Source organism: Pleurodeles waltl, chromosome 9 (assembly GCF_031143425.1).
Source record: "Pleurodeles waltl isolate 20211129_DDA chromosome 9, aPleWal1.hap1.20221129, whole genome shotgun sequence".
NCBI lineage: Eukaryota > Metazoa > Chordata > Amphibia > Caudata > Salamandridae > Pleurodeles > Pleurodeles waltl.
The window spans coordinates 968,632,503-968,655,166 of NC_090448.1; the positions used below are offsets into that span (position 1 = coordinate 968,632,503).

The 22,664-nt window shown below is 42.7% G+C and overlaps 1 protein-coding gene across 28 annotated transcripts in view; it reads right to left on the bottom strand.

The window, feature by feature from the left end:
• Positions 1–22,664, bottom strand: part of NRXN3 (neurexin 3) — a 1,990,994-nt gene that overhangs the window by 547,746 nt on the left and 1,420,584 nt on the right. The gene's annotated exons all lie outside the window — the stretch shown is intronic.

Sequence of the window (22,664 nt, forward strand, 5' to 3'; positions counted from 1 at the left end):
TGCACCAGGGCACATATGCCCAGGGAGTGAAAAATACCTATGTCTGTTTTCACTACCATTGAGAGTTACTTTGCCCATGGGTTAATATGGGGAAACGTTTACAATTAATCGTAGCTGAAATAGAAGATTGCAGTGGAGCTGCCTCATAATGTTTACTATCATTGGATTCCCAATGACAAACCCTTTCCAGTGGTAAAGGTGGCTTTGTCAGTAATGCCTCGGAAATGCCACTTCTAAAAAGGGGGCATCTCTATGTTCTGAAACTCCTTTTGTGTGCCTTTTTAATTCAGCTTCATTTCTTTGGAGGCTGGGGGAAAATATTTCTGTGCATTCCCCAGCCACAGCTATAAAACTTGTGCAACTGGAAACAACAGACTTCTGTCATTTGAGGGCCTGTATGGATAGATTGGAGGAAGAGTTTTTGACACTTGGCCTCTCCAGCTAGATCATGGCCACACTAAGGATTAAGATATGCAATCCACAGCCCAATGACACACAGGACTGAAATTTAGGGGAGACATCGGTGGTTGAAAGGAGAACTCTTGAAATCACCCTCAACATCAAAGGAACACACAGTATATTTATACCACACTTCATCAACTTAGAGATTCACTATCAGGAACTGGAAACAGAGAGCCTGAACTATGCGGTGCACACTGCCAGAGAAATCTGTTGTGCACAGGAGTATTTACTCCCCTAGAAAGGGACCGTGCATCCATCCTGCATCCTGGCTGGCCTGGGAAAAATGTTTGCTGCAGTGTGACACTCTGACGTGTGCTCTCCAATGGCTTGTTGACTTGCCCCCTGTTCTGCGTGGAGGTCTCAGAGTTATCAAAGACCTCCTGCGAGGGACCTACACCTTCTACCTGTGTCATCTGACGAGCTGTGCCCTCCTACGCATCTACATTGTTTGCCAGATTCCACCAGGTAGCAGCATCTGTGAGTGTGACCGGTTTGTCTGGTGTGGCTCAAGTCATCACTTACCAGACATTGTGCCTCATTCCAGGGCGATAGGGGATTGGAACAAATAATGTGCTCGAAATTATCTGGTGCGACTCAAGTCATCGTGCAACAGACGTTGTGCCTCATTCCAGGGAGGCACTGCAGTGGTAACCTTTCGTGCACAAGCGGAATTGTCTGGTGCAACTTAAGTCATTGTGCACCAGATGTTGTGCCTCATTCCGGTGAGGCACTGCATTGGTCACCCTCTCCTCGTACTTTCCAGACCAGGGCCCACGCCAGAAGGCCAGTGTGGAGACCGATGAGTGAACTTCATGAGCTATGGCCAAACCTCTATGTGTCGACTGTTGCCTACGCAGCCCTTCTCTCTTTCTTTCCCCCTCCTTTGCCCTGGGATACTGAATAAGTGTAACCACCTGCCGTGAGCAGTCTAGTATCCAGGGAAAGGCCACTACATCTCAAGGTCTTGCGGGGTGGGGGGGTGGGGGGGGGGGGGGGAATTGGTAGGAAGATGGAGGAAGGTTTGGGCCCCAGCTGGGTCTGCAAACTAATTGACAACTCACTTGCCGAATGTCAGAGCACCGCATCGGGGTGCTGGAAGTATGTGCGAGTGTGTGTATAATAGCCTTCCTGATATCCGTGGAACCACATAGCGGTGCGAAACAAGTGTGTTGGAGTGATTGCCAGGGATGACTACACCGCACAACGGGATGCCGTGCACGTTGTTTACTATTACGGTTGGCATTGAAGTTTACCTGTGCGGAGCAGGCTGCTGAGCTAATTTAAAAGTTGAGATTCTCTGTATGTACATATTGCTGCTATTGTTGGGAAAAGGGATGCATCCTATAACTGTTTGATATTGAATTGGGGTGATTGCTAGGTTGGGTCTCATGCTGCCAAGGTGGTTGCACCACATGAGGGTGCTGGAAGGGAAAGTATTATTTTTCTCATGTGTACAAACTGCTAATGTCGTATGAACACAGTGGGCCTAGTACTACTAGTTATATTTCTAAATGTGATTTATGCCCTGATTTACATGTTGTTTATGTTAGGTTAATTAATGTGTTAAATACAAACTTTAGTTACACACATTCCGTGTTAAGTCTCTTTTGTGACGCTCAGTGTAATTGTTGTGTGGTAGTGCTGTGCCAATGCTTTACATATTGCCCCTGTGATAAGCCTGACTGCTCTGTGCCAAGGTACCCAAGGGTGAGCGCAGGTTAAACGGTGAGTGTAATCACCCACCCCTGACGGGAGTGGTATGTTCTCCCTGGATCGGGCCTCACCTCAGCCAATCAGAATGTGCCACTTCCAACAATGTATAATTTTAAAGAATTCCCCCCAAAAAACGTACAATATTTTGCACACCCTAGTCCTGAGGTTTGACAAACATACTCTCCAACACCTATCACCAGCTGACTAGTCGATAACTATGGAAACTTATCAGCAGATTAGTCGTCTGAAAAAAAGGTAGGATTGGAGGTTGAGTAAGTCATATGTCAAGCAGGATTCTATTTGACCAGTCACGACAGGCACCTCTGACATTTGACTGATCGCTCTCCGGCCATCCCGGCCTTTTAGGGCAACAGGTCTCCCTAGCCTTCTCCAATCGGCCAGCTTACCGTTCCCTGAAAGGAGATCTCCCCTTTTCTGCTGCTCCTTTTGAAACCATCGCCTTGATGTCCTCTCCCCAAAGTGCTGGATGCTACAAAGCTTCTTGGAATCCTCAGGGAGTTATTGAAGATTCTTTCTCGGTTCACGGTGTGAAAGGTCAGAGGTCTGGGCTGAGGTCACCCGAGGCAGTGTGTATTGTGTCTTAAATTCCTGGCGTCTCCCTCTGTCCCTTTCTTTTAAGAAATTCAGATATGCGTCACGTAGCGACATTTTATTTTTAACTCAAAACGCGCAGTAGGAGAATTTCACATTAATGTATAAGAAAGCACGCCAGATGGAACCGCTTCTGCACAGTGGGGGGGTCATCCCGATGACTTCCTGCATTTGTTCACACCGCTGAGACCAGCCGAGCTTGGCGCTGGTTATTGAGAGCGCAGGGTACGGAAGACGGGCTTCCTGGCACACGATTCCCCCAGGACAATACAAACCGGGGGGCTTTCTGTTATATTATTGTCAACTAGACTAGATAAAAACATTTAATATTTGCCTAAACGCGCTCACGCCTGCATATAGATAACGCTGTCTGCCCATTCTTAGACTGTCACCTCGATTGGCAAAATCTCTGAAGCAAAACCGCAGCGGTTGGGAATCTTACACTCTGATTGGTCAGAACTGATTAATTTCGAGGGCATTATCTGCTGGGAAAAGACTGTTACCCGGACAACCTAGCATGAAACATCATGCTAAAGTGACCTGTATTTTGCAAAGCTGAATTGGTGACACATTGGTACATACAAATCGACCAAATGATGATAGATATCAACAACATTTCTCCAAGCAGTTATGCTTCAGATTTCCTCAGAAGGATAGAATGACCTATGGTACAATGGCCCAGATTCATGAAAAAGTGGCACATCAGCTCTGATGCGCCACTTTTTCAGCACCCCCCCTACAGGCACCTAATGACACCATGGTTGCCGTATTTAACGTACGGTGCACGATGGCGGTAGTTAGGACAATAGTGTCAGCATTTTTTATGCTAATGTGGTGCTTTACTACACTAGCGTCAAAAATGTTGACGCTAGTGTAGCGAAGTGCAAGGAGGTCCATCGATTACAATAAGTGCATCATGGTAATGCCTGCCCTTAATCTTGTAGATTTAACTGCACCATTTTTGCGGGCCTCCTAACACCAGAACACCCCCCTTGCATACATTATGCCTCATGCAAGCATAATGTGTCACAAAGGGTCACAAAGTGGTGCAAAGCATGCATTTATGCTTCAGATTTCCTCAGAAGGTTAGAGTGACCTATGGTACAATGGCCCACATTTATGAAAAAGTGGCGCATCAACTCTGATGTGCCACTTTTTTAGCAACCCCAGCGGCACCTAACAACACTATGGTGTTGCTGTATTTAACATACGGCGTACCATGGTGGTAGTTAGGACAATAGCATCAAAATTGTTGATACTATTGTGGCGCATTGCTACACTAGCATAAAAAAAATGACACTAGTGTAGCAAAGTGCAAGTAGGCCCATTGATTACAAAGGGTGCATTATGTTAACGCCTGCCCTTGAGCAGGCATTAAAAATGATGCCAAAAATAGTGCAGTGAAATCTTTTAGATTTCACTGCGTCCTTTTTGCGCGACTCCTAATGCCGAACCCCCCCCCTTGCATACATTATGCCTCACGCAGGCATAATGTGGCGCAAAAGGTGGCAAAGTGGGGCAATGTATCCATTGCGCACTTTGTAAATATAGTGTGGTGAAACTTGCCTACTTCAGCCACATTAATGTAAAAAAAAAAAAACACCAATGTGGCGTAAGGAGTCAATAGGCCTTCTTATATCTGGGCCAATGTTTCGTAAACACTGTATTTCCAGGCCTGGATTTTAATTTTCAGAAATGGCTACCCTTTGGCCCTTTGGTGCATTTGGTTTACTCAAAGTTAACCCTGGGTACATCCCTGAAAGCAATACAATGATAAGTGTAAACCCATGGTGTGGTGCAGGGTTTCTGCAATGAGCTAGTCATCTAGCAACCCTTAGTCGGACTCGGGATATACCTTGGTCGTAGATCTTCAAGCCTCAAAGGGGGGGGTAACTGAGTTTCTTCTGAAAGGAGTACGCTGCAAACTATCAAAGTCAGAATATCAATGGGACACAATATTGTGACAAGAATATCGAGAGACAAAATATTGAAAGGTAAAGTGTATAGATTTTCTATATGTATCTCCACATATATGTAACTTGAAGATATATCTATCACCGAGGTATATACATGTGGAGATACATATAGAAAATCCATACACTTTACCTTTAAATATTTTGTCCCTTGATTTTCTTGTCACAATATTCTGTCCCATCGATATTCACAACCAACATCTTCTGAAAGTTTCTCATCTGGATTATTGCCCAGAGAATTTAAGACTACCAAGCGATCTGTTTCATGATAAATAATTATGAAAAATAAATAATAGCACTCCCTTGTAAGGCCACATTGTTGGTAAAGATGTTTCGAATCTGCGATTGAGTTATATTAATTAGGATTCCTAAGAAAAAAATCATCCTTTTGATGCCTTGTATTAAACTGTGTTGCATTAACTGACATTGTGTCTGTCTGCCAACCAGGATAGGGAGGAAAAGAGGTGAGCTTTAGTAACACTGCAGGTACTCCAACAAACAGTATGGGTGGAATCAACCAGGGGTATGTCTATCAATGGTGCAGCAGGTTCAGTTGCACTGGGTGCAGGATTATTAGGAGGCGCAAATGCACCCAATAATGTTTTTTTGCTACAAAACAGAGGTGGAGGTGGGCATTTCCCTTGTTTGTATTAGAGCCCTTGACATCAACCTATTTCAAAGATGCACGAACCCAGAAACTTGATGAGCCCTTAGCATTAGACATTTAGGGTGTGTGTGCGTGTGCGGTTCCAGGGACCTGGGCACGGGAGACATGATCGCAGGGGTTTTGGCAGATAGCGTTAAACTATGAAACCAGGAATATGGGTTGGTGCTGAGCAAGTGTGGTGCAAGGTCACTTTATGACCCTGGAACTCAGCAGTTACTTGGAGAATGCAGATTTCATACTGTTTGATTATTCATGCCAAAGTATATTAAATGTATCTTTAAATTTGGCTATTACTTCAACCCACAGCTGACACCGAAAGAGACCAGTTCTATTAAGATGGTTTGCTTTCGTGTGTGAATGACAAATCAGAGAGCCTGCTCAGTAGAATAGCCTGTGTATCATGGACCACAGTGAAAGGTAGGAAATGGGCCCTGGGGTGCTGTTTGAATTGTTAAATACACTGTATAGCAATAACCTGGGTTCAGTGGGCCCTTCTGTCTTATGCGTTCTAGTGCCATCGCACCTGCTGCACCCATGGCATCTACTCCCAGGTGCTTAATTTGTAAAATAATGCATGCCAATGCCAAAATTCTGCTCAGATGTCAGTGCACCAGATACCAAGGCTGCTTAGTCTGGAATCCAGCTCCTGCCTCTTTAATTAACTAAGAGACACCCCTTGGCTCTTTAACTCACACTTGCAGGTTCCTACTGACTCTCTTTATTGCGGGTTTCCTTCTTTTTTGTTCTCCTTCTTTCCTATTTGTTTTTCTCTCTCTTGCTCTTTCAAAATATCCAGAAAAAATAAATGCCAGTCCCCAGAAATGAGTCCCGGCCCCATCGGCAACCATCGGCTCAAATTAAGCATGGTACGTCTCTGAGCCTGCTTCTCACATAAAAGAATAAAACTGCTTCCTACAACATTTAACTGTGGCTTTGTTATGCCTGGAAATCCAAAAAGGCATTGGCCACAGTGGATAACTAATCAAGCAAAGACACAACCAAAGTCCAATTCCCTCAGTTAAGACTGAGGACTTAATCCCCTGATAAGACACTACTGTCACAACACATAATTACTTCTAAATTAAATTAAGAGTTTCAGTGCAAAAAATAAAGAATAATTTGTGGAAGGAATGTCAATGCACTTTTTTCCATATTAATGTGCATGTTGTACTACCAGGTCTTTTTTTCCTCAAGGTAACACATCACGGAATATCTGCATCGCTTACATTTATATTAATGGAAGGAAATTGCAATAATCATGTTATTGCGCACTTCTTCCATTAAAGCAGGTATCAAAATGAGAACTTGTGTAGTATCATCAGTATTTATGTATCAGTGTGGGTAGTGCTTAATTTGTGGTGGTGTTTGCAGGTGGTGGGTCACTCATTTTAGGGACTATAACTGATTTCCCATAATCAAACGTTGATCCAGAATAAAAGAGTGTGAGGCAGAAACTGGAGAAAGAAGGAGGAAACGGCTGATAAAAACAATCAGGGACAAAAGGAGAAAACAGGGATGAAAAAGAACATGTAAGAGTGAAATGAAGAGGCAGGAAGTGTAGGGGGAAGAAAAAAGAAGCATGAGGTGCATCAAGACGAGGAAACCGAAGCAATCTCGGCATTCAGCAGTACCAAATTCGAGCTCTTATATAAAAATGTGGGCATCTGCACTTATTTATTTATTTATTTTTTGTCACATTAGACATTCAACGTGTGCACCATAATGCTAGCAAGCAATTGCGCTCTTGGTGTAAAATAAGATTTTGAAAGTATTCATCAGCAGCTAGGACAGGTTAAGATGCTGCTCCTGTGTTGTTGGGCCAATGTTTTTGAGAAACGTGGCTTGGTATCAGAAGCAAAGAATATGTATGTCTTCCAATACAGTCCAGCCATTAGGATACACTGCTGAAGCCCTCGCGCCCTTCGCTGCACGTGCGTGGCCGTGCACGCGGGCTCCCTTTATAAAGCAGCCGTCATATCTATTTATATCCCACACAGGAAAATCGACGAGGCGGACTTTTTTTTCTCACCATCTTGGCTTACAGTATCCTGCAATTATCGATCGTGTTCGTTAGCTCTGTTGCCCATTGTCGGTAGACTCGGATCGATGAAAGCTGTGTTGATTTCCTTGGATTTATCATTTCCAATTAGGCAGATGTGGCTATTGTGCAGCAGCGAATCTGTCCTGTGTGTGAGCATCTCATGCGCGGAAGAACACCCCCAAAGGTTCTGTGCTTGAGAACCAAGTTCAAAGGTCCTTTTAGGATGTGATCGAGTCTCAAAGCTCTCTTCACTTTTTGGTAATGCTGTGAATTAAGCACTCAGGCCCATCTAAGAGTGGTTTGAAATTAGGGATGGCAATACCGGACCATGACCCCCATTACGAGCTAGTCGGGCAGTATCTGGGGGTACCTCTTTTCCAGTGTCGACAGCGCAGAATTATCAGGTCCTCAAACTCCGCTCCAATAATTATCAGCCTGGAGACCTCGGTCCCAGAGCACTTTGTAAAACTTCGGGGCTGCAGGTATCTTCCCTGCCCCGCCCCCTCCTGCCTGCATTCTTCTGCATAGGGGGGACAGAAGCAGCTCCCTCCAGCTGAAGAAACAACAATTCTTCTCTCTGGCCACCTGTTGCCCCCTTTTACCCTTCCTGAAAGTAAAGAACCCCCCTTAACATCTACCAAATGCTCCAAGCAGGTGGCAGGTGTTTGCAAACTTGCTCTTGTTATTTCCCCGAGAAGTGGGTTAGCGTTAGGGCCTCCAATAATGAATGCTGTGTTATATGGTTTGTATGTTATTTCATATTCCTGGGAAAATAACTTGCAATCCCTCTATCTCAAGGGGTAATACTGCCTGGTATCACTAATTGTGGCCCTGGTATAGCCCCTGGTATAGCCCGGTGGAGAAAACAGGGACTCACAGTGGGGCCCCAAGCATTATTGATGCAAACAGAGGAATCAATAATACGTGGATCAGAAGTTAATCCCATATACATGCCCTTGTGCAATGGGGAACACACACGGAAATAGGAGCTACCACACCGATTTCTGCATGTCACTCATTATCGCATTGCTATTCTTAGGGAATAATGTGCACCCAGTACGACCTCTAAGGTTTGTCCGTTTCAAACCATGCAGTATTATTACATGCAGGAATATCAGGCGTGATGTAACAGTGCTAATCTTGTAGTGACTAATTGTACTGATAACAGGTGTTACTGGCCCCTTTAGAATTACCTACCAGGCCACTCATAGTAGGAGCCTACATTGTAAATGTCATGCGTAAGTCTATTTTTCAAAGTTTTTCAAAATTAAAGGTTAACGTAATTAGCAGCTTTTGCAGCACTGCCTTGCTAGTGCCAACAAGCTTAGATTTGCTGTGCAGTTAAGTGATATTAGTGAACTGGTTTTTGTAACAAGACCATTGTTTGCATTTAAAATCATGTAAACTCCATGGAAATCCACTAAGCACACCACTAAATCCATTATCTGTCTTTCACTAAGTTAGTTATTATATTCAAAAGAAAGCAAAAGGACAATTGTCTCACACACTGCAGCCACATGAGTTATTTAAGTTATCTTCATTTTTAATGTCTGGCTTGATAGCACAGCTGACACAAGACAATTATGTAAGCATCACTAGAGAGGGGCTTTGGCTCCGCCCCCATGCTGGAAGCCAGGCATACACGCTTTGATTGGGAAGTTGTGTGCTTCCACAAAAAGTGCTTACCCTCCTCATAGCTGTGATCCCTTGGTTTATCCAGCTACCTAACCTTGAACTTTTTGGGGGTTGGGGCAACACACACATCATCAGATTGCTATTAAAGTGTCTTAGATAAATAGATAATTTATGCTATTTTGTTTCAGGCAGCCACACAGATGGGAGGAGGGCAATATTAACTAATTAACCTACATGGATTTTTAGGTCTGGCTTGAAAGTTCAACTGTACCTGGCCTTTTGACTTACACCAATATTAATCTATAGTTATTTGTTTCCACACAGATACATATCCATATCAACTTTATTTTGGTTCAAAGAACCACAAAAGCACACAGATAAAACAGATATAAATTTAATTCAACATAATAAATACAGTGCTTCATCGAGTGTGATACAAGTGATTAGTCTAATATAATATTTGATGCATCCTACAGCACAAACAGTTGATAAATCAAGTGGAGTGCCCCAATGAAATAACTACATACTAAGAAAAAAGCTAGTAGAGCAAAAATCCTCCAAAGGAAGCCTAAACTATATCCAGATGGGTCTGCCATGCCGTCCAGCACTAAAGTACCAACAGGAGGCAGCTCGGACACACTGCCTATCACTGAAAGTTAAAGTGCGTTGTGCATAAACCATTAATATGTGTGATAAAAAATGTATACATATCAATTCTATTGCTATTAGCATGTAATGCTTCAAATTATAATCCAATTCTTTAAAGTCAGGCCTATTGTCATTGCCAATGCTTAACGTTAGAACTTATTTTTTTGTTTCTGCAAAAAACGTCAATTGCACTCCTAGTATTTTAGTGAATTCTAGTTCCTATAGGTTGGCATGTGAGGAACCATCAGGCTGCCCAGAGGTTGTGGGAGTGCAGTTACAGCTTATGTACTCCGGGCAGAGAGGGAAGTTATGTTTCATTGCTCCATAAATATCGAGTCAGTCTGAGGAAATGTTGTTTATTTAGAAATCCAGGAAATGCACAAGACAGCAATGTCAGTCGAGGGGTTTCATTTAGGACTGTGACCTGGTTCGAGGAATCTTTCAGAGGATTAAAAACATAAAGTCCTGCTTTATCATCCCTCAGGGGTTTCCCATCCAACAGAAATTATCTCATGAATGTGGCTTGACAGGAAACTGAAATTCAACTGTGACATCACCCTAGGTGAACCTGACAGACTGTGATAGAGCTCCAGGAACTGGGGTGAAGGCTGTGTTAACCCCCTGGAAGCCTGATATCAGTTACTGACATCACTGTAGTAATGTGACATGAGACAGATGTCACTCTTGGAACCTAAAAGTGAGGCTTCGAAGTAATTGCAGAAACTAAATGTAAGACTGGGGCATCACATTTGGAGCCTCATATCCTGTTATGACACCACTGTCAGAACCTCACATCTCACTATAACTCAAACCTGGCATATGATCCCATTTTAGAAACCCAACATAGAGGCATCACTGCAGGAACCTAAAACATACACATACCATCCCGGCAGCATGGCATTGCACAGATATCACTGGAGGAAACTGGAAACACACAAACATCACTGCAGCAACCTGGAAAAATAATCACACCCCAGAACACGGGTCCACTAAGAGATCATTTGAGGAAACTAGAAACCCAAAGAGATCACTTCAGGTACCTACTAGCAGAGAGACATCCCTGTAGGAACCTGACATCATGGAGAGATTCCTATCAATAAACAAACAATTCTTACACCAGGAACTGACATTTTTTAATAAATCCGTCAATATGGTGAGATGACACAAAGACATAATTCCCGAGGCCTAGTTTCACATAAACATAACTCGAGGAATCTGGAAATACACAACCATAACTAACATTACACATATATCACTTCAGAAGCCTGAAATCATACTGATGTCACTAAAGCAACCTGGCATCACATAACCATCAAAGAAGAAACATGAAAACAGACAAATATCACCTTGGAAACCTGCTGTCACACAGACATCATTGAAGGAACTCAGAGACAAATATCACTGTCACCTAGAAACACACAGCCATCACTCTGCAAACAATGAAACAAGCAGATATCATTCCTGTAACCTTGACGTAGCTACATGGATGCAATTGCATTGCCTAAAACTCAATACAGAGAAGAAAGAGACCTTAATCTTTGTTGGAGCCTGCTATATCTGGAATGATTTGTGGTGGCCGTCATCGCTGGGTGCTGTACCAGAACCAGGGCGAGTAGTTAAGATCCTTGAATTGTTAATAGATGACTCCCTCTCCATGCAGGATCAGGTGAATGCCACTTGTGGCACACGCTTTAGCCTGCTCAGACTATTGAGAAAGCTCTTCCGCTGGTGGAATAGCAAAAGACAGCTCTCAGGCATCTTGAAACGGAGGACTTTCTGTTTACAGGCCATTCAAAAGGCTGCTGCCAGACTCATTTGTAATAGCGCCCTAAACAGTTCAGCCACCCTCGGTTTGAATTCTCTTCACTGGTTTCCTGTATGCAAGGGAGCAAAAATTAAGTTACTGTGACCTGCTCATGGGGCACTATATGCTTCTGGGCCTGCTACTTTTGGTGGCCGGGTGGCTTTCTACTAGCCTACACAAGCATTGCACTTGGAAAACCTAGCGCTGGCTAGCGCTAAGCGAATCAGAAAAGCCATAATGGTGACCGCTCTTTCTCTCATCTTGCCGCCACTCACTGGAATCTTCTGCCTTTGGATCTCTATCTTACATCAGACCTTTTCAAATTACAAAAGAGATTGAAGACCTAGATTTTCCACCTTTAACAGGTTGTGGTACAGGATGCAAGTTTGCAATGGATCTAGACCCGTGATAAGCCTCTGGAGATGAGTGTTTCACTCTATAAATACTATAAAATAAATAAATAATAAATAGGCATGCAGACATCAATGCAGGAATCTGAAAAGACATAGACAACCCCTTCTGGATGTGGCATTTCGCAGACATCACTCCAGGAAACTAGAAGGACACAGCCATTACTGCAGTTATCTACAAACATACAGACACCACTCCTAGGACCCAATATCACATAAAAATCGCAGTAGGAACCGAATAATACAAACTTTGCTCCAGGAGCCTGATGTTACACTCATATCACTCCAGGAGTCTGGAATCATGCTGACATCATTGCAGGAACTGAGAAATTAATGCCCAAGCCTCACTTCAGGGAAATGGACACATACAGATAGCATTACAGGACTGTCATCATTCTGACAACAACAACTATACTTGTTGTAATCCTAGAAACGTCATCTCTCCTAGGACTTCAAGTTAGATAGCAGCATAGACCCACGAGTGCATAGTAATCTCAGTTTAGGCCTCATGAGGAGCAAGCCACCTCATAATAGAAACAAGACCTTGGCATAAAAATAGTTAAACACACCCTTGAAAAACGCAAATCAGAAAGAGAGGGGGAAAGTCGACATAAGCGGGATTGTAAAGTGTTCACTAGGCTAGACATGGCCTATATGACCCCTCTTGTTTATGAGTGAATATGGAAATGTGGTCAGTGCTCCAAGGCTGAGAACATGATGTGGATAAAGCACTGTGCACAGTAATAGAGAGATAACTCTGGCACCAGCTTAGCTTACTGGACAGAATGATCTACAGGAGCCTCTGATCGCTACATCATCTGAGCCGAGAAGGCCGCTGAGCGGGGAGTCAAACGCACAGTCACGGCTACTCCAACTTCAAAGCAAAGGATAAATCCGAAATTCCATTCAGGTTCTTCACAAAAAAAGAGGCGGCCAGGCAACCACCCATTCCGTTCTATCTGCAGATCATATTTTCATTGGAAGCTCTTTTCTACAGTCCATTAATACTTTGTTGATATAAGCCGCTTGCATTGCTTCCCAGCTAGAAAATGTATTCTAATCCTAATTCATAGTTTGGGGATGTGGAAAGCTTTTTCACTTGTAACATAAGGAGAAATTTCCAATTGTTATCCTTCGCAATGCTGCAAATTTTCCTATCTTAACTTTGTCGGTACCACAGGGTTAGTTACAAGGTAATTCTAACTACATTTTTATTTTTACTCTAATCAAACACAACAAAACGACTAATACATGCAGAATTTTTCTCTGCACATTTACTTTTTGTTCCATCAATTGTCACAAAGGTCTTGGATTTCATAACAATGAAGCAGAACGTCATAGCTTGTGAACATTTGTGAGTATTTTCATTAAACTTTGCAAAAATTGCAAACCCTATTATTGCAACTTTTCACACCGGTTAAAATCCAAATCTATTACTTGTCATAAATCTTACTGTAACTTCATTTTTGATTCCCAATCAATTTCACGCTCTTTATTTCACTCTATTTCCAATCTCCAATTCCCATCTATCTCTATCTGTAAATGTGATTGGGCCTCCTCTTTCAATTCTCATTCCATATGCAGCTCTCCTATCTTTCCTAAATTTACTTCAGTTCCGAACCCATGCGCGTAACCACATTTCATATAAAAGCAATGTAAAATACATTTCATGTTTCCTGGTCTCTCCCTAGTTCCACTTTCAAATACAACTCCTTCACTCTCATTCTATTTTCGAATCCAGGTTCAGTCCTCTCAGTCCACGTCTCTGTATACCTTCAAATTCTAACTACATTTTCACTTCAAAATCCACTTTGGTGCTTTTCCAGTTCTGTTGCTTTTCCTATTACGGTCCTCTTGTAGCTTGACTCTTGTTTCTGAAAACATATACGATTGTACTCCTCATTCCAAAATCAAATAAGATATCGAAATCTCATCTAACTAACTTCTGACACTCTTCCGTTCCTTTCAATAAATTATCTTTAACTACATTTCCCGTTAGAATCTCCCGACCTACTGTGGAATCTGTTTTAATTCTCATCCACATTAATTTCATGCGTTTAATCAAGTTCCGATTTCAATGCAAAATGATATACAGTTCAAGACTATGAAATTCCAGCATAACTCCAGTTTCCATTCACATTCTTAACATGATCATCAGGGCATGAATTACAAGTTAGCAGATCATATATTCTATGTGAAACGTTTGTGTGAATAAGAGGGATTTGACAGGTTATTTTGCATCTGTCTGTTTTTGTCTTTTCTAAACATCTCCTCTACCCTTTAATCACTTTGTTCATTTTCATCCCGCTCACGTCATGATTTAGTAAGTTCTATCACTTTTTTATTCCTCTTTTTCTTTTGATTAATCTATCTGCCTTGCAACCTACAACCATTTCATGTTCTTTCATTTTCTCCCCTACAGCCCATATTTATACTTTTTTAGCGCCGCATTTGCGCCGTTTTTTGACTCAAAAATGGTGCAAACCTACAAAATACAATTGTACTTTGCAAGTTTGTGCTGTTTTTGCGTAAAAAAATGACGCAAATGCGGCGCTAAGAAAGTATAAATATGGGTCTCAGTGTCTTAGTTGGGACAGAAGACGTCTCATGCATGCCTGACTTCAAAGAGCATGCATCCCTTCCCTAAGTTCAGCATGCAGAGTTTCTGGTCTTCTTTGTTTTATGGCCTCAGCCAGCATGACAACTATGAGTATTTGCTGAGGGCCACTGCGGCATAGAAAGCAATACAGAGCTGGACCGTTTGATGTGGAGGGGCGCACCTTACTGAGCATAACTACCATTGGCTCACCGGGACGTGAAGGCCAGAAACAGAAACAATATTAGCTGTTGGGGCTGGGGCAAAGTCAGAGCAGCCACTCCTAACACTCCATATATGACCACAAGCCTCCGGGGATGGTACAGGGCCCACCACAAAAAGCAGAAGTGGGCCAAAGAGTATTAATGGCACAGTGCAAGAATTCAGCATTGCAAGGGGATCTAACATTGAGACAATTTAGTCTCCACCAACAACCTAACCATACTCGTCTTGATGGGCATATGATTAACCAAAAGGGGTTTCGGAAGATCCCTACCTCCCATTTTCCCAAAGAGGATATTAGTCCTATCCTGCACTGATTGTCCATGTATGACACCTTACCTAAAGGATCAGCCTAAGCCAATAGTGACTGGTTCCTGCAACTGTACTTACTTTCTTGATAACTGTTCACAGTATTGTTGAACTCTGTTGTTTACATTCAGTATTGCATTGGTTGTTGCATGTAGAGTACTTTTTAAAGTAAAACCACTAGTTGGACAATGATTTATTGACTGATAGTGTATGCTTTATTGAGCTCCAATTTCTAGCCCACCGAACTCCAACAGCATGCCTTAGAATGTGTGACTTCACTGCTCTGGGAGTCAGGTGCTAAAGGGCATACGTGGTGCTCATTCCCAGGACACCAGTGGTGAAAATCCCTCATTGTTACAGTTTGAGCCCAGACACCACTGACTGCCCTGGGACTCCTGATAAATTCCCGACATTCTCCATCACCCAACCCTGGACTCAGTGGTTATAGGCATTGTTCATTATTCCTCCATTTTGTATTAACACAGTGATCTTTCTCTCTTCTCTATCTTCCTAATACCAAACAGTAACTTTGTAGTTCTTTTTGTCTATATAGCCACCCACTTCTCCTTCCACTCACGCTTCCTGCAGCACTCACTAATGACCTGGCCTTTTACTCCATGCGGCATTGTCCCGGTTGGCTGGAGCCACCGGGTCGGATTTGAAAGCCCAAGGCCACCTCTGGGGCCTCTGTCGCTTTCTCCAGTTCCCCAAGATTAAGTGCAGCAGGCACTGGGAGCTTCAACACAGAGTGGTAAGGAGGGGGCAAGAGGGATGGAGAGAGAGAGAGAGAGTAATCAGAGAGAGAAAAGAGAGAAGGGGGGAAGGAGGGAGAGGGAATGGAATTATGTGAGGTGAGGGAAGCGCTGGGGGAGGAAGTGATTAGGACTGGCTGGAGCATTTTTGCCAAAGTTTTTTTTTTGTTTCTAGTTTCCTTCGTGCACCCAATCTTTCTATATCACTCCCCATATCTCTTATTCTCTGTTTACCTTTCTCTGTAGGTATAACTGTTACACTGTCTGTTGTTCTCTCTTTCTGTCTGTAACGCTATTCACAACACTCTCTCTCTCTTTCTCTCTGTCTCGCTCTCTCTCTATCAGTCTCCCCCACTCTCTTTCCTTTTGTTTGTAGCATTACTCTTTTTCTTTATAGCTGTATTTTAATGCCAGGTAATTTTAATTAATACAGACCACTTACAAATAACTGAATCATACCTGTGCACTATTTATAAACTGTTTATCTCGGACATAGCTGCATGTTCTGGTAATTGACTGTCAATAAAAAGAAATCCAATAGAAAATAGGTTATTGACCTACATGTCAGACCAAGATCATAACGTTTCGTTTTGTAATAAATTAGTGAAACATGATTGTCTCTGCAGACAGCTATCATGGACGGGTGAAAAGGTAACATGGCATTATTTCTGCACCGTCTGAAAAATCCCTCAGTTGTGTGCCAGGGAAGAGGAGGGATTATGTCACTGGGCTGGGAGGGTGGTGGAGGGAATCAGGCAGAGACTTTGGCCTGAGTTAAACTTGTATAATTTATTTTTTCTGAAATTGTGCAAAATGGCCTAAATGACACAAAATTACAAGTTATTATTCAATATGTCAGCAGTATTATTAGTGCAAAATGCATCCTCATACTTCTTTTAGGTGCAAGGGCACATTTTGTACTGACAATGTAGCACACAATTGTACATGACGTCCAACAGCTTCCAAGGGTCAGTTAGTTAGTGTTCTTTCTGTGCTCCAACAATGGATTTTTAATGGAACAAAGTCTATATTTTGTGATCTATGTAACGCATAATTCCAGGCTTTTCGCAAAAGCGAAATGCCAAATTTCAAGTGATTATGCTGGCGAAAATGAAATTTCACTCTAGCATAGAGTGAATATTTCTGCATGTCAATGAGTTTGGGAGTAAGCAAGACTTTGTAAATGATATTGGTTCCTGTGACTACAATATAGGAATGATACTAGTGCTATTTAATGTTCTTTTCTTCCTTCATGCCATTAAAGTTACAATCTCTATGTCGTCCTTTCTCTTCCTGTCAAACTTTTCCTGTAGGATGTGTTGTGTGATGAGAACAGCACTATGCCTGTTGAGTCCTTGCTATAATTACTGGAATAGATCCTAAACTATTTCCATCATACATTCAAGAGCATGAGAAAGATTTTTTGTATTGAAGCAAAACCCGAGAGAGAATAGCAGACTTGGTCAACTAAGAGACATTTCCTATGCCTGATAATTTGCTTTAAGGCTACTGGTTGCTGTTGGACCTCTAACCTTGAAAAGTGCTTGCTGTGGTCAAGGAGGCAATAAGTCCTAAAACTCAGGTGTGTAGGAAACAGCTCTTTGAGGTCTGGCATATTGTCAATGGATCTGAAATCAGCAACTATCCCACCATTTCTGGTCAACCACGCTTAAAATTCATACGATCCAGCAAATGTTTAGCTAACTCTTCTGTCTTTTTCTGCCAAATTATTATAAAAAAACACTTACTAGTCAACGGTATGAATATATTGGATCCAACTCATTGCGTCATCTGGCTGGATTCCAGTCGCAACTAATGAATTATCTTGTTTACTTTCAACCCTTTAGACGTGCTGAGCTGTGCATGATTGTGGATAGTGGTGTCAATGCGCAGAATTTAATGTGTGTGTTATTTAGATGCTTTTGACCACCACATCCTGTTGTATCATCTCCATGATGTGAAAACTGTTGGAAAAGCTCATTTTTGCATTGAAAGTTCTCACAGGCCAGGAAGAAATGCCTACTTCTGCCTCTAATTGGGTGTCCTGTGGCAAAGATGAAGGTCTTACCCATATCCTTCACGATTTTGGCATATTCCACTTTATGTATGTAACACTTGAATATTAATGTTGCTGAGGTCCCAAGAATCCAGACCTTTACCCAGCTCTAGAAAGTATTCAAAGGTGGATTATTTTCCTCAAATTGAATCATAGGAGATCATATTTCTAGCTGGAAAAAACGAAATTGCTGTGATAACTCTTTTGTCATAATTCTCTGGGTGCCCCTCTCAGTCCTTGTGCTATTGCTAGGAACCTTGGGGTGCTGGAGGATCCTGGTCGATCAATTAACACACTAATTACAAAATCTTGCTTTTCCATCTTAGAATGCTGGTCAGCTTCATTACGCTCATTTTTTCTCAGAGCAGATGAATATGGCCGCCGTGACCATTGTTGTCTTCCTAACTTTTGACGTTGTTTCTTCAAAAATCAAATCTTTGCATTGGATGCTATCCACAAAATAATGAAGTTTATGGTAGCCTCAATTATGCGTTGAATCTGTCTCTTTAATCGTTGAACCCAGATTTTACCACTCCATCTAACCAGAGCTCGTCCCTCAAATGGCAAGGTGGTCTTTTATGTTCCACTAATCAGACCTGTGGCATCAATCAAAGGTCTAAACCGAGAAAATCTCTTCCTTGCCACCCTAAATGAGAGCTCAACTAACCTGTTAGGTTTGTATAGATGTCTGGAGATTTCGTTGTTTGATAAGCAATTTGTCCTATACGCTAGGGCAGTGGTTCCCAAACTTTTGACTTCTGTGGAACCCCACTTTATCATTACTGGAACCCGGGGACCCCCACTGACTCCTTATTTGAATCCAGGGGACCCCCAAATGAGTCATTACTGAAAGCTGGGGACCTAATCTTTTGATATTATATACTTTTCTAAGCAGTCGCGGACCCCCTGAGGATGCTTCACGGACCCCCAGGGGTCCCCGGACCACAGTTTGGGAACCACTGTGCCAGGGCTCTCCATTAATTCAGACAGTTCTACAAAAGGCAAGAAAAATGATGTTGGATCGCAAAATCTAAGAGAAAGCAGAGCTTTGCAGGGATTAAATCAGACAAGTAGATGAGAGGGTCAATGTGTCTCTCTCCTCTGATATTCAGTCTTTTCCATCTAGCAATACCTGTTGCTGTCAGTAGTGAGGACCTGTGTGCATTTCTAATACGAAGGGTTTTATGGGCTCCAGTGCAAGGACTCTGCTGAGTTCATTTCAGGTAGCAGTGATCCTGAAAGTCAAACACTGATATACTTGCTCTCGCTACTCAGTTTGAATGCCAATGAGGGCCCTGACTATATTGTTTTTCAAGTCATAAAGTTAACTTCATCATTATACAATGTTTAATTAATAAAGGGTCTGTACCAGTAATTGTACACATTGCCATTTTATTTAAAATGACTCTCTCCAGTGCCTTTCCTTTCCTATTTTAGTACTTTTAATCGTGTAGGCTGGCAAAGAAAACAAGCATTGACAAAACCAGTAGCTGTGGACTTAGGCTGGTTCAATGGTTATTATGTTTTTATTTTTAAACAGAATTTTATGCCACAAAAGTAATAATAAGAAAAAAATTGAAAACATGCTGCCAGATAAATGTGTTAGCCATGTGCCTGCAATAAATGTATTGAATTTAAAAATAATTAATTTTTGCATATAATTTAATACAACAGTGGGGTGCTTCTTAGCAGACAAATGTACGTATAGAAGCCTTTTTTATTTGTACTGTGCATTTTAGGTTAAATATGACTCTTCTATACTTATTGGTGAAAAGAAAAGTCATCATTAATGTTTAAACTACTGTAAACAGAACATGCAGTTCAAAACGAGTAATTAGAAAGAAAGCACATAGATTGTGAAGATAAAAAGCATTTACAAAGCCACGCCTTAGACCACACACAATATGTTGTAGTGGTTGGAAGAAAATGTCACTGACAGCAGAACTGACTAATTGATAAAGAGGGATGACCCAAAGCTCCTCTTTGTGTGAACATATGTAGGCATTTGTATTTATGATTTTCTTTTAAATTAAAATTGTGACAGAAATGAGCTGTGATTATTCCAGACCTAAAACAAGCCTGGCATTGGCAATAGGTCAGACTGATGAATGCACTGTCAAGCCAGTCCTAAAAATCCATGTATTAGTGACTGCCTCCTTAGTCTGCCGCTGCCATAAAGAAACACCAGAAAGTATTTATATAAGGCACTTTAATAGCATTACAATGGCATGTGTGCGCCCCTTAAAGTATTTGCTCAGGAAACTTGATAAAAAAAATGATCTTAGATGTGTGGAGGTCAAGCACTTTTTTGCGGCAGCACACCACTTCAGCCCAAGCAAAACATGTACACCCGCCTCCCAACATGTGGGCGTGACCAAAGCCCCTCTAATGTTAGTTCTGACAGGATTGTCTGGCGACAGCTGCGGGCGACAGCTGCACGGTCAAGCCAGAGCATAAAAACTGAACTTTGCAACCATTAATCAATATGGAGCCTCTATCCATAAAGCCAAACCTCCTTCTAGCACCGCGTCTGTGTCTGCTTTCCATCCGAGGCCTTGATTTCCAACTAGTGCAGCAGCTGGCCGGGTCCTCGAGGCACTATGTTCACTATCAAAGCAGCAGCTGGCGCGGCCCGTGATGCCCAGCCGGTCAGTGTCACCGCGGCTGTGATTGTCCATGCTGCTGAGACGTCACCAGCTCTCGCTGACGAGTCTGCTGCGCTCACCCTTTCACTCGGCTGCTATGCACGGGGCTAGACGGGGCTAGACATGCACTCAAACAGCTGAGACTGATCCTCAGGGTGGACTTTTCGCGCCTCTATCCACATTCCTGAATCCTTCCCAGGCATAGCCTGAGCTGCTCCGTCCACAGCGCTGAAGCGCACGAACTGCCCTTGTCCATGGTTCCTAACATTTTACTAACAGCACCCAGCCACGGTGCTAACGTTTTCACAAGTACATTCGAGCTTTATATTCTATTCACTGCGCTTAAATTTCACAGTCCCGGGAGGCGCAGCCTCTTTCCACACTTTTCACCCAAGCTACTTCCTCACCACGGCGCCAAAGCATTAACATACAAATTCTCATCTGCTGCTAAAATGGCAATATTTTCACTAGAACAACAGCAGCTGACACTGTACGCGGTGGTGAATTATGAACCTGCACATGAGGTTTGTATACAGTATATAGAGCTTTTACCAGTGTGGACTAGCGGGGCATCATGGACCAATGGTAAGAGCTTTAACATTGTCCAATAAGGTGAGCGGCACTTTGGTCCAATGAGATAGGATGCACATTGGGCAAATGAAATTAGATGCACTGTGAACACTAGTAAGATGACATCGATGTGACCTCTGAGATGAGATGCTTTGCACCGTTACACCAAGATGGGGTTCATTGGGGGCTAATCGAATGTGCTGTAATGTGGATATTTATGACCAGCTGTGTCACTGACCAATTAGATAACCTTTGCCATAGACCAATAAGAAGATCAGGCTGTGGTATGACCCAAAAGGGCGAACTGGCCCCTTGACCAATGAGACGAGTTGTATTAAGGACGTAGCAGATAAATGACACTGATGAATATTCAGATAAGAAGCGTTGAAGCGTCTTGTGGCAATGAGATGAGCCAAACAAAAGACCAATGGGATAAGCTGTGTCATAGACCAAAAGGATGAGCTGAACACCACTGCCCAATGTGATGAACTGTGCTGTGAACAGACATCCACTTTAAAGCAACGGATGTTCTTTCATTAACAATATGGACAGATTAGCCTCGGTGGCAGGACATATTGACCCGTGAATCAGTAGACCTCTTTTAGTACAAGAGCTCAATGACTTAAGGAGCATGGAAATCTCAACAGCCTCCCTAATGAGGCCTCCAATGTGCCTCACAGATCCTTTGGGGCTGGCAGTGATGCCTAAAAAAATCCTGCTGAGGTATTGAGAGATATGTTCAATTAACACGCCTGAGCGAGCACAGCTTGCTGAATTACTCGTGCATTGGACAACCAGTCCTTGCCATTGAACATTTCTATAGTTATATTCAATGGGGTCCACGCCTGCAGGAATGTGAGGTCTGCCTTGACTCGATAACGCAAGCTAGGGAAAAACCTTCTAATTGTTAGAGGTCACTCTACCAACCTTACTTTGACCTTTCAGAAAGGCCCCAGTGGAAATAGTCCTGCAGGACTCCTATACTCCTTCAGGAGACACCTCAAGACATAGCTGTTCGAGCAGTAGCAGCCCCCCGCCCCACCAGCGCCTTGAGACCCTCATGTGCGCTTTACAAATGCTCTGATTGATTGATTATGCTCAGTGCAGTCAACGCCGCTAAATACAGATTACCTTTGTTTCCTTCTTTACCTAATAGTCGGAAAATTGTCCTTTCTTCTAATTATGACAGCTGTGTGCAGATGCTTGCTGGAACTGGTGAGGCATAGGCACATTCCCTTTATGCAAAGGTGAGGCTGCTTGATCTGAGCTCTGACCCAGGAACCGTATGCTAGGACTGCAGTGGTGCAGCAGCACAATGCAACATACTTGGCTGCCCACTGGTAGCTGAAGTCCAGCAGTCAAAGCCTAGCTCATAGAAGGGGATGGGAAGACTTATACCAGAGACAATAGACATTACCAAAAGCAAACACCACCAAAGTGGTAATTGTGATTGTCCAATCAGTCACTAACAGGCATGTGTAGATTACAATAATTATGCAGTTCAAACGGATCACTGTGTCCAGTCACAATGATGACAGGGATGTGACCC